Source organism: Pinus tabuliformis, chromosome 8 (assembly GCF_031772625.1).
Source record: "Pinus tabuliformis cultivar Carrire ecotype Pingquan chromosome 8, CPIR1, whole genome shotgun sequence".
Taxonomy (NCBI): Eukaryota; Viridiplantae; Streptophyta; class Pinopsida; order Pinales; family Pinaceae; genus Pinus; species Pinus tabuliformis.
The window spans coordinates 1,088,383,885-1,088,397,110 of NC_142294.1; the positions used below are offsets into that span (position 1 = coordinate 1,088,383,885).

Genomic DNA, 13,226 nt, shown 5'->3' on the forward strand with positions numbered 1-13,226 from the left:
TTTGCATTTAGGAGGAAGATTTGACTGGATGACAGTTGGGACCTATTTGGCCCTGTTGTCCACATTGAAAGATCACCTTTTTAATTTTTGAGCATCATTTTTCCTGGATTTAGGCAAGATGAGGAAGCGACCAAACTAATAGCATAGGGACTAGGCTTGGAGAGGATAATCTGCAGTTTACGGTATCTATTCTCCATTTTCTATTCCCAGAAGATCAAAGGCCTTCATACAAACCACTATGGCTTGCACACAAGTCTATAAATCTGCAAAATGGGAGATTTTCGAGGTTTTGATCTCCTGGATTGTAACAATCTCAGCAAAAAAGAAAGTAACAAACGCTAGTTTGAAAATTTGGGCATTTTGACACACTTTAATGTGATTGACCACGTAGATGTAGTTTCCTAGTAATATCTTGTACAGAAGAGTTATTTTTGGGACGAAAGTCACTTGTCTTTCTACAGTGTTATGATGAATACATTGCCTTATTTCTAATTACATGTGGGTGCCTGATATTCATTATTGTATGCATGTCAATTACAAAATCACAAGCCACTGTGAAAAAACCCCTAGTGTGATGCTATGACTTGTATAATATTGTATAGCGTCGTGGGTCACAGTGGGCCATGCTAATCACATGGCACCTAGCTGCTGATATTGGTACAGCTATCTATTTCTGGTTCATCAACTACGATCGAGTAGCCACAGACTATTAGCCTATGTAACTCATTGCCATGCTTGCCAGATGTAACAGTAAATGAAACATAGCTAACAAAGAGAGGAATTGTTATATTGTGTGCAAGCCCCATTGGTTACCATATTCAATAAGCCTTAAGGATCTTCAAGGCATGTAGGAAGTACCATATCTTGTCCATAATTCCACTGAGGGAATGGGGCACATGATACTCATGATCTCACATCAAGAATATTACCAAACTATGCAGAAATAATTTTATTAGCCAAAGTAAACTACAATCTGCTTGAGCTTAGCTACAACATGTGCTAATTATGTAATTGTTTTAACTTTTATCACCACCTTAACATCAGAATAACAATGATAGAAGCAAAAAATTCTGGATTGGCTTTCCTACTGTAATCACATGCTAGATAAGCCATGTTTAACTAAAAGAACCTTAAATTACTGATACCGAATATTAACTTGCAGCACTTGAAGGAACCACTCCCACATGGCAACAAGGGGAAGGTGGGCCAAATATGAATATTTTTGTCCACCGAAAATGGTGGTCAGCAAGGGTTTCCTTTGGTTGCATGGGATGTGACATACTCTAACAATGTATAGATGGAATCCTACTTTAAATGTCAATCCAGGATTGTAAACTTTAAAAACACTGTGCACTATATATGCATTCCTGGAGTCTCAAATGGCTAGCCTTAATTAATTACAAAAGACTTTATACATTACTTACAAGTTTCTTTATACAGGCTTTACTGGAAACTTTAGATGCTATACTATGATCTAATCCTAACTAATTAGTAAGAAAATAAACTTCTGCCTGGAAACTATTGATAACAACTCTGAAACTAAATTAATCAGCTACAGAAAATAAATTCTGCAAATTGAAGTAAACTATCTACTGCGACGAAAATTCATTACAGCAATTCGAATTAATGAATCGCTACTCACATAAATGTAAGCTACAGCAACTAACTGCTATTATTGCAGAAATTAACTACAGCTACAGCAATAGAACTAACCACTGTGGTAAGAAATTAAGCTACAGCTACAACATTCAAAAGAAAACTAGTTACAGCTATTAAGATTATAACTAACTACAGGAATTCTATTCGGTCACTGCACAGTTCAATCAACTATTACCCACCAAGTTACCAACTAAGTAATGTCTCTGTTGACCACTTAGTATCAACTACCCTATAGCAGAGTACATTTATTTTCAAAGCATTCCATTATGTTTGAGCAGAAGACATCCAGAAGTCACCATCATCTGTCATGTCCCTTTTCAAACACATTTGTAACAGGGTGCTGCTACACAATTTTGCACAATTTTGGCCAAGTAAGAGAACCCATCATTTTCAACTTAGGGACTTAGGAGGCAATTCCACTTAATTTGGTTGCTAGTGGCATGTGGGGGCCATCCACATGGGAATTCGAATTGGCCCATTCGAATAGCTTGGAGGGAAAGTCAAATAGGTGGATGGAGGGGCCCACATGAGGCAAGGGAGGCCCAAGGAGTTATAAGGAGGGAGCAACTCTCATTTTGGGATTCATTCATACATCTTGTAAAGAAAATCACTTGATTGTTCACTCTGTTGTTTAGCTGAGTCAACCGACTGTTTAGCCACGAATCTCTCAAGCAGGAGATTCAACCTCTACTTCGGGGGACCATCCGTGCCCGCCCTAGAGAGGCAGTTCTACAAGGATTTCAGGAGTTCCAGGGAACTGACATAGCACCACCAACCAGCGCAGAGCAGTGAGTGCGTAGGGGCAGCCATAGAATACGCAGAAAGAGATAGAGGCCAGCAGAGATCAGATTGTTTGACGGAGAGTTGGAGAGCTGAGATAGCAGCAATAGACCAGCATTCTTGCTGAGTTTTACAGCCAGCAGAGCCAGCGTTCCAACAGTTCGAATTGTTGGGCTAGGAGACAGCACAAAGGCCACTCAACAGTTTTTCATGGAGCTTAGGAGCAGGTGTCTTAGGCCAAGAGCTCACCCAGTAAGTCAGGGATTGGATAGCAAGGGTCAGCCCAGCACTTTGGAGGCATTTCCGGGAGGATTTACAGGCAGCTTCCAGCAAACCGAGTTTTGCAGTTGCAACTGAGGTTGGGCTCCAAGGGAGTCGAATTTCAAAAGTCTAAACCAACGAAAATCCTTTCTGGGTTTTTCTGGGTTTTCTACAAAAATCCCAAATATAAAGTTTCATAATTTTCTAAGCACCGGAAGTGGGATTTTAAGCCATATCTTTGCATCATCCAGTGTAGAATTGCTAGGGATTGAATAGTGCCTTTGGGGGTCGATTTTGGGAAGTCCAAATCGGGCCAAAATTTTTGTGGGTTTTGGCCAAGGAGTTTGTGGCTGAAGTTTCATCATTTTCTGAGCACCGAAGGAGGAGTTTCTTGCAATGCCTTTCTAAGCAGCAGTGAAGTTTTTCTTGGCAGCGCAGAGCATTAGAGGAGCAATCATTTTCAGCATTTGAGATCATTGTATTATCCCCTGGGTTCTGTCACGCTTGCCATTGAAGCAAGCCCAGGGGAATTCCTCCATACTATTGTACTTGCTCCATTGATTAATAAAATGGCTCAGTTGGTTCTTAATTCCAATGTTTTTATGAGCATTTGTTGATTGTTTAAAATTTTGGTATTGTAAATCGTTTTTTCTTTGCATATCACTATTTATTTAAGTTTGGAACATAACAGTGGTATCAGAGCATGATCTTGGCCCAGCTGTGGGAAATTAGCCAGAAGATCATGGAAGCTTTGGGTATGAGTGTACAGTGACAGGTGAAACCGGAGACAAACCCATGGCTCAAGGGAAATCTAGTATGCATAAACTATGGGGTAGAATTCATTGGGACAATGAGAGGTTGGCCCAGTTGAGGAGGGTGACAGACCAAACCCATCTTCACCCTTATAACAAAGATGTTAGAGGTGAGCAGGTCGTGAGCATGTAACCATCTACATCGTGTGGGGTAAGTCGACTAGATCAGGGCACCAGATCTCCTAAAAAGGAGCAGACAGGACAAAGACGGTTAGAGGGTGAGACCAGGGGGCGTTTTTGTTGGTGAAGACCTGGCTTTAGATATTAGGAGCCTGAGGAGGAGGTTGAGCATGATGCTGAGAGTCCACTGGATGGTGAGGAGCACATCGATATACCCAGTGTGGCGCAGGCGTCACCTTTATTAGAGAACTCTTTGATAGCCCCAGTTGACACCCTGGTGGAGAGGATAGAGACTACTCGCATAGAGCCGTTTGTTGACGGGGTGCCATCCCTAGACGAGATGCCAATAGTTGCTGAGGTATCTAGATTCTGGAGCCATGACTGAGTTTACAAGTGATAGATGCCCACGACAGTTCCATCAGTTTTAGGCCGACCTTCTAGCATTAAAAAGGAAGGTCGTGTTAGTGCAAGAGGCGATTCTGCAGCAGAACGAGGAGCTGGAGGGCATGAGAGTGGTTTGTGCCGAGTCCACGGCCAAATTGACTCACGTTGGGGAGCAGTTGGATTCCCTACTGGTGCAGCTAGAGTGCACGTTGGAGCGTGAGAGTAGCCCTCTTCAGGCATACATAGACGAGGCTGGCAGCACTGTTAGGTTACCTTGGCCCATTGGACATAGGGAGACAAAGCTGCCTAGTCAGATTTTATGTATTAACCAGGATAGAGAGATGAGACGACCTGAATTGCACACGATGCAACACCCGCATGCTGGGGTTGTTCTATGTGCAAGAGTTCGTGCATTCGATCCCTCTCTTGGGGTTGGGTGGCGAGAGATTCTGAGTTGGTACTCGGTGGAGTGGACTATGGAGATGGTAGTGGACCCAGGTGGAGCTCAGCAAGAGTTTCGAGGCACTGGGGATGCTGGAAGCCGCGACTGACATTGGGATTCGAGAGGGACTACCTATCATTTCCCATGTATGTCGGTTGACTACAACCGGGATGGTGGAGTTGACCTAGCAATTGAGCATGCACATTCGCTAGGGGAGTCTCGATTAGCACCAATGGCCTACCAGTTTATGGACAGACTCTTTTGGTTTTCTTGGTATGGCATTTGTACACAGGATCACTGGGTGATCAGCATACTCTGGCAGGAATTTGTCAGAGGAGGTGGCATTGGCAGACCACCAGACGGTGCCTTGCATGGAGTTAGGGGCTCTTTAATTTTGTGTGGGCACAAAGGACACAGAGGAGCATAGCAGTGGTGGCATCACTGCTGACACATAGGGAGAGTCACTTCTCGGATCCCTCAGGGGGGATTTGGAGGGAAGATCCATTCATCGGCGGGGATAATGATGCGATGGTGGAGGTGATGATATTGATCGGGTGTGGCCTGACACGTAGAGACATAGCTCTAGGCCATCATATCCAGGGATGTGTGGGAGCATCTAGCGTTGAGCAGTGGTCTACAGGTGGGCATGGAGATGCATGGTGGTGTGTTGTAGTGTGTTGGACTGCATTGCGGAGTGGGAGTGCCTCACATCGCAGTGAGTACATGCGGGGAGTGACAGGTGCAGTGACACAGGTAGGAAGCAGGACGGTACAGGATGGCATAGCTACAACCGAGGGTATCCAACAGTGTACAGGGGTAGGCCGCAGTGTACAGTAGCATGTCTAGGAGTACTGGGATGATCGGTGGCATGCAGAGGCGTATGGTGCTGCACGACGAGGTCTTGGAGTATTGCCTGCAGGGACACCCATGGACGGAGATACCAGGCATACCTTTGGGTGTAGTTCACCCAGGATCGATGGGGACACAGATGAGCGATACTTGATGGTATCCGTGGGGACTCACACTCCTGACCCTCTTCTACGTCACTTACAGGAATGAGCGATCTGGTTGTTGTCCTTTGACACTCTGGGCACGAGAAGCAGGGGACGAGGAGCTTACCCAAGATATTTGGATGACAGTTGGTGTGATAGAGGGGAGACTTCTCAGTGGGGGGATCGAGTGGGTGTGCGAGTTGACAACCATAAGTCGAAGGATGAGGTGATCACCGACAAGGATGGCATCTCATTCATCACTGATCATATGCCTAGGGAGTTGGTCACAGGGGAGACATGTTTCACTCTTTCCACAGGGCATGTCTGGACCATGCATGAGCAAAGGATACCGTGTGCGGTTGAGATAGTTGTCCAGTATGTATGCAGGTACCCGACATTGTATCGACACATTCTCTAGGGGGCGGGTAGCCGAACCAGTGGCGATGGTTGGCAGGAGTAGGATGGATCCGCATACACTAAGTCGATTGCGCTTATCAGATACCCATCTATTAGCTGCATTCAGGGGGTAGCTATTTGGCACACGTGGTTTCTAGTGGTCATCAATACTACACGGTGGCAGGCATCAGACAGTTTAGCACGCCTCAGATTAGTTCATGATGCATGGAACCTATACATGGGTGGCATGCAGGGACTAGAGATGAGGGCCAAAGGGATTCCATCAGTTGTCAGGGCTATGCCACAACAGGCCTGCCTATGGGATGCAAGAATTCAGTTGATCGATAGATCACTCGTGATGAGAGGAGTCGTGGCAGAGAGTGATATAGTTCACTCTTGGGACGACACATGGGAGTTCACAGAGGGTTTCATCATATGGGAAGGTAGACATTCTCTATTCCTGCATAGGTTCGAAGTTAGATTTGGATGGGTAGGCCTTGGTGCCATGGAGATGCCCAAGCAGGATGTGTCTCGCCTCTTTCAGTATTCCACCATCGAGTTCCAGGAGAGGAGGATATTGTCTGTGCACGATGGGGAGTATGACATAGTCAGAGTAGCGCAGCGTCAGCATGGTGGCACCACTCTGGGACTAGCAGGGAACTGGGGCATCACAGCTCTTCATAACTCAATAACCTTTAGGGATAAACTGACAACTGCAGGGGGAGATCATACAGATCTTCCATTGGGCTTTAGCAAGTCACTGATGGAGCAAGGGACTTCTGGTACTTGCACCGAGCAGGATAGTGAGTGGAGCGAGGGGAGCTTCATGTTGGACAAGATGGCCTGGGATCTTGGTATTGAAGGATTCTTTCATATCAGGACAGTGCTGAGGTCAGGGATGATTCAGTGGCACATCTGGGACCCTGGCACATGTTACAGTGACAGTGGGGAGCAACAGTTAGAGAGGATGCTCGTTCAAGCATTGCTTGAGGACAAACAATTTTTGGAGCATAGGAAGAACTTGCCGGATGAGGATGCCACCTCAGAGGGTGAGCACATATTGGAGCACCTAGTTTTGAGATTGCTTGAGGGCAAGCAACATTTGGGAAAGGAGACTGTCATGTTCCTTCTCAAACACATTTGTAACAGGGTGCTGCTACACAATTTTGCACAATTTTGGCTAAGGAAGAGAACCCATCATTTTCGACTTAGGGACTTAGGAGGCAATTCGAATTAATTTGGTTGCTAGTGGAATGTGGGGGCCACCCACATGGGAATTCGAATTGGTGCATTCGAATAGCTTGGAGGGAAAATCGAATAGGTGGATGGAGGGGGCCACATGAGGCAAGGGAGGCCCAAGGAGTTATAAGGAGGGAGCAACTCTCATTTTAGGATTCATTCATACATCTTGCAAACAAAATCACTTGATTGTTCACTCTGTTGTTTAGCTGAGTCAACTGGCTGTTTAGCCACGAATCTCTCAAACGGGAGATTCAACCTCTACTTCGGGGGACCATCTGTGCCCGCCCTAGAAAGGTAGTTCTACAAGGATTTCAGGAGTTCTGGGGCAGTGACATAGCACCACCAACTAGCACAGAGCAGGGAATGCGTATTTTTGGGCAGCCATAGAATACGCAGAGGGAGATAAAGGCCAGCAGAGATCAGATTGTTTGCCGGAGAGTTAGAGAGTTGAGATAGCAGAAATAGACCAGCATTCTTGTTGAGTTTTACAGCGAGCAGAGCCATCATTCCAGTTGTTCGAATTGCTGGGCTAGGGGACAGCGCAGAGGCCACTCAGCAGTTTTTTGTGGAGCTTAGGAGCAGGTGTCTTAGGCCAAGAGCTCACCCGAGAAGTCAGGGATTGGATAGCAAGGGTCAGCCCAGCACTTTGGGGACATTTCCAGGAGGATTTACAGGCAGTTTCCACTAGGCCGAGTTTTGCAGTTGCAACTGAGGTTGGGCTTCAAAGGGGTCGAATTTCAAAATTCTAAACTAGCCAAAATCTTTTCTGGGTTTTTCTGAGTTTTTACAAGGATCCCAAATATAAAGTTTCATAATTTCTAAGCACCGGAGGTGGGGTTTTAAGCCATATCTTTGTAGCATATAGTATAGAATTGTTGGGGATTGAATAATGCCTTTGGGGGTCGATTTTGGGAAGTCCAAATCGGACCAAACCATTTCTAGGTTTTTGTGAGTTTTGGCCAAGGAGTTTGTGGCTTAAGTTTTATCATTTTCTGAGCACCGGAGGAGGAGTTTCTTGCAATCCCTTTCCAGGCAGCAGTGAAGTTTTCTTGGCAGCGTAAAGCATTAGAGAAGCAGTCATTTCCAACATTTGAGGTCATTGTATTATCACCTGGGTTCTGTCACTCTTGCCATTGAGGCATGCCCAGGTGAATTCCTCCATACTATTGTACTTGCTCCTTTGATTAATAAAATGGCTCAACTGGTTCTTAATTCCAAAGTTTTTATGAGCATTTGCTGATTGTTTAAAATTTTGGTGTTGTAAATCGTTTTTTCTTTGCATATCACTATTTATTTACTATGTTGCCAGGAAACGTGGGTGCGGGGACGGGGACGGGGACGGGGACGACATACTTGGAAACAGGGTGCGTGGGTTCGTCGGGTAATATAATAATATTAAATTTTAATAATTATATTTTATAAATTATAAATTTATAATTAATAATATATATGAAATTTGAATTTGTATATTTTTTCAACTTTAAATTTTAAACAAGAAAACTTTAATGATAATCATTTAAACATGCATATTATTAATTAATATTTCATATATATAATTAATAATATATATGAAATATATTAAAGTTGAAAAAATATAATTAATAATATATATGAAATATATTAAAGTTGAAAAAATATAATTAATAATATATATGAAATTTGAATTTGTATATTTTTTCCAAACCCATTCTGATAATGCATAAATGGACCTGCTTACCATTTTCATCTGATGGCAGTCTGGCACATGCCTTCAGAATAATAGTGAAGATCACCTGGTTTGGATTTATGCCAAACCAAAGCATTCTGACACAAATTGGAAAGCATCCATGCAACAGTTGTGGTCAGCATATCCTGCTGTCATTGAGTTCCACAAAACCGCATACCACGCAAGCATCCTATCAAATACAGTTTTGCAGGTCAAACTTGTTCCCTAACTCTATATTGCCATATTAACATTGCAGGCATCATTGTTTGTCTGATCACACTGCTATAATGTCCATCCTTTTCCATGCTTCCAATTTCTCTTCCTATGCTTATCTTTCATTTTATTTTCCAAATCCAACAGAATTTCAGACCTTTCTCAATTGTTATGTTACCTGTTTGACCCTCAAACACAAGTCCCCAGTATTAGCTACCATAAAAAAGAGTGAAGATATTAAATATTGTTTTATACAGATAAGCATAACATCTGTTGCTTGATGCAATTAACTTATTCAATTTAGAGTTGCACCATATTTTCATCCAAAAGTGAAACACATGAAATCAGTACAAAGTCAATTATACAGCTTGCTGGCAAGCGTCTTTTGTCAAGCCAACATATGGAATAATACATTACAGCTATAAACTATAATTCTTGTGTGCATCTCTCTATGTCCATTAATGTCTGTTCTCTCTATGTCCATTAATGTCTGTCTATGTGTATGCATCGATTTGTGTGCATACATCTACATCTTATATGTATTTATGTGAGATTTGAATTTCAACACTCCTCATCATGAGCAAAAATAGAACAAGAGTGTCTATGAAAATTCCTTTACTGCTATTTATAAGTCATTACCTGAAGCTCCAAGGAAAAAAAAAGTCTCTAACTGAAGCCCGATCCCTATTCTGCCCAGACAAGCTCTCTGCAATCATATATCCAAGGAGGTCGACAGTCCACTCACATCTTTTGTTCACTCGAATATCTTGATGTAACTTCAACCTAAAAATTTTGAAAATACCCATGCTACTTCAAACTTGTTGTATGGGCTCTTGTCCTTGAGAAATGCCCTAGGGAGATATAGCCTTTGGCATGATACATGAAAACAGTAAACAGTCCTCAAACCTCCACTCCCTTTGTAGAGACACCAACAGAATAATATAGCACTTCCAGCTAACTTATTTTACTTAAGCTTCAATATAAATCCCAAAAAAATAGAGTTGAGAAAATAATGAAGTGGATTAAATCACTCAGGACGGTTTCCTGCATGGTGACCTCATTTATGAACTTGGCATAATAGTGGCAATTATGACATATGCACTTCTTGCGCTTTTGATGAGACTTCAGTGGTCTTTACAACTTGCTGAAAAGCACAAACAAAATATAAGCTTCTTCCTCTTGTAAAACAATGCAGATTCCCACCACTCCTATTGCACATCATGTGATGATCACTACCACCTGCTCCTGTTTCTTATCATGCAGCATAAAGTGCACATCAGGTACATCCCCTGCTTCCTTCATCAACCCTGTCAGTCACTGCAATTCTGCATAGATCTCCTCTGTCTGTGGGTGTGATCTATCTCCTACAACAAATGTATGCACTTTGTTCTTAACCTCAATCCAACTATATATTATTAATTATATTTTTAATATAGTTTTTTTATGAAGAACCCGAAGAACCCAAAGAACCCAACCCGAAGAACCCGAAGAACCCAAGCACCCGAAGAACCCAAGAACCCATTAAAGGAAAAGAACCCAATTTTTTTTTTTGAAGAACCCGGTTCTTCTGGGTTCGTCTGGGAAGAACCCGTACCCGAATCCGGTACTTGGGTGCGGGAACCCGGGATGGGTTCGAGAACCCCACCCTCGGGTGCGGGTACCCGTGCAACACAGTTTATTTAAGTTTCGAACATTACATCATCCTTCAGCAGATTATCAAAGTTATGTAAATCCAGATTCTGCAACCCTATGGGCCATTGTAAAAATGATTCTAGTATGGTTATAAAGCCATGTAAAACACCTAGGTAAGCTTAAGAATTTTGAGCAAACAGTTTCACTCTAAGGAGTTTTTTAACCTCAACTAATTATTTGTTTTTTTCCTAAACATCAAATAATTAGTGGAATTTTTCAGCGTACCCCAAAGCTAGAGTTGGGACTCAATGGTGATGTCTTAGGTGAGTCCTAGTGTATAGAGTCCATGTAAATTATCATGCTAGATCATGAATTGAGTCTCACAGAATTTGGTTATGTCTAAATGTCATTTTTTAATTGTCAAATTTCTCCTTTTAGAAAGATTTTCATGTAAAAATTGATGTAAAAGATGTAAAATTTGTTGTCTATAGAAGTTATAGGTGGTATGAGTAATCATAATTAGACCTCATCGTCTAAAATTTATTTTTAGACACACTTTGAAGTTGGAAAATGTGTTTAAACCCCTCTAGAGTCATTATTTTTATTTTCTAGCAAAAAATGGCAAAACATTACCCTGAAAATGGTCAGAAAATTAAAAAGAGAAAATTATAATTCTCTCCAAGTGAAAAATTAAAAATGGTTGTGCACTTTCCCGAGGAAGGAATCAAGGAAAAAAGCTGGAGAATCTCCCTGATTTAAGCATGGAAAAATCCCACAAAAAAATTGATTGGTCCAAAAGGAATTTATTCCCAAGAAAAATCGAATTAGTGGACCAAAGTAGTTAAGTGAATGGGGATTTTTCGAAGAGAAAAATTCAGAAAGAAAACAGATTAAAAAAATAATAATTGGACCAAGATCAAAGGCATTTTCAAAGGAATTCGAATTTCCTCCTCCATATCATGGGATGAGATTATTTTGGGATGGGTCAAGCATTCAACTAGTCGAGATCAAGTCAAATTTGTGCAACTAGCCGTTTTCACTTGGAGAGAGATCTAGAATTCTCATTTTTTATATATAAGGAAGATTTTAGCTCCTCATTAGTAACTTTGATCTTCGGATCAAAAAGCAAGCTCTTGGCTAAGGAAGCTCTATGTATCATTTTATTTTCTAAGCAATAAATAAATAAATTTATGGGTGAAAGCTATGGTGTTGTTCTTCAGTTTTTATGGTAATGTTTTCTGAATAATGTTCTTAATGTTCAACTGAATTAAATCTTAACAGCTGTTATTTCATTAGCCAGTTGAGGATTAACTATTTGCACATTTATCTTGCATTAGTTATTGGGTTTAGAGAAACATTTTAATTCAATTGATCTGGCAGGTATCTCTAGATCTTGAGATTTATTTTGTTATCTAACCGCTATTGATCTAACAACTCGATCTTGAGTGTGTAGAAACCTCTCTAATATTCAGATCTTGGGTGTGAGGGGAAGTCTTTGGTTGGACCAGCCAGCTCCCAAGACATAGCACTGAAGAACCCATAGTTTGTGGGTCAAAGACTTATCTAACGATTACATTTTGCAGGGGTTTTCTTGGCCTTGGCTTGTGACTATATTAAAGTGTTTAATTGGATAGATCTGCTATCTAGAGCTACTATTTTGCTACCTGACGAATGGAGTTGGACTCATATTCCCTCAGGCTAGCTACTGTATATTTGTAAATAGACTCTCTCTTATAAATAGATCTAGCCATTGTATATATTTACATTCATCTTGTACATATATTTTGTTGGGTTTTATTTGCAGATCTGAGGGTTAGAATTCAATTTTTTTCTAAAAATTTGTTTGCAGATTGATCTAGTTTCAAAATAGGAGAGGACAAGTTTAATTTTTGAAGATAAACCCTCTCTCTTCTCTGCGGCTGGGGTTATTCATTTTCACTGGAAATTTTGAAAGCCGCAAACATATTTATAGCTTCTCTTAGCCGCAAGCCTTCCTAGGATTTTCTTTGCTGAAGAATTTACTTTTTGAAGATTTGAGGCATACAAAATTTTTGAGGTTGCTTGACAGTGATTTAATTTTGCAGATCTTGGAAAGAAATTGTGAGCGTTTTAAAAAAAAATTGAGGTCTTTTATTCATAACCACAGGGTTTTAAAAGCTTATTTTTATTGATTTTACTAACCCTTGTTTGCAGAGATATACAAATTTGTTTGAAAGGCTTTTCACAAAAAAAATTGGAGACAAATTGTCATATGATAGCCTTGATAAATTGCAAATTTTTTTTATAAAGCCGCAGGGATTTTTGAGACTATTTTCCCTAGGCCGCAAGCCTAGAAGGGTATAGTCCTTCTTGTATCAATTTTTCAGCTAACCCTTTGTCGTTTTACAGAGAAATCAAGTCATTTGGGAAGTGTTTCACATAATAATTTTGCATAAAATTTTATTGTTTAATAACTTGTGATTTTGGCAGGGATGAAAGTCTCTTTTGGAAGAGGCCTTGGGTCTGAAAAATATTAATTAACTGCAAATAATTCTTGAAAGGCTTCAAGCCTTGAAACCCTAAAGAAATTTCCCTCAACATTTTAATAA

The 13,226-nt window shown here is 41.2% G+C and overlaps 1 protein-coding gene across 3 annotated transcripts in view; it reads right to left on the minus strand.

Annotated features, from left to right (window-relative positions):
* Positions 1-13,226, minus strand: part of LOC149239139 (uncharacterized) — a 211,938-nt gene that overhangs the window by 61,752 nt on the left and 136,960 nt on the right. The gene's annotated exons all lie outside the window — the stretch shown is intronic.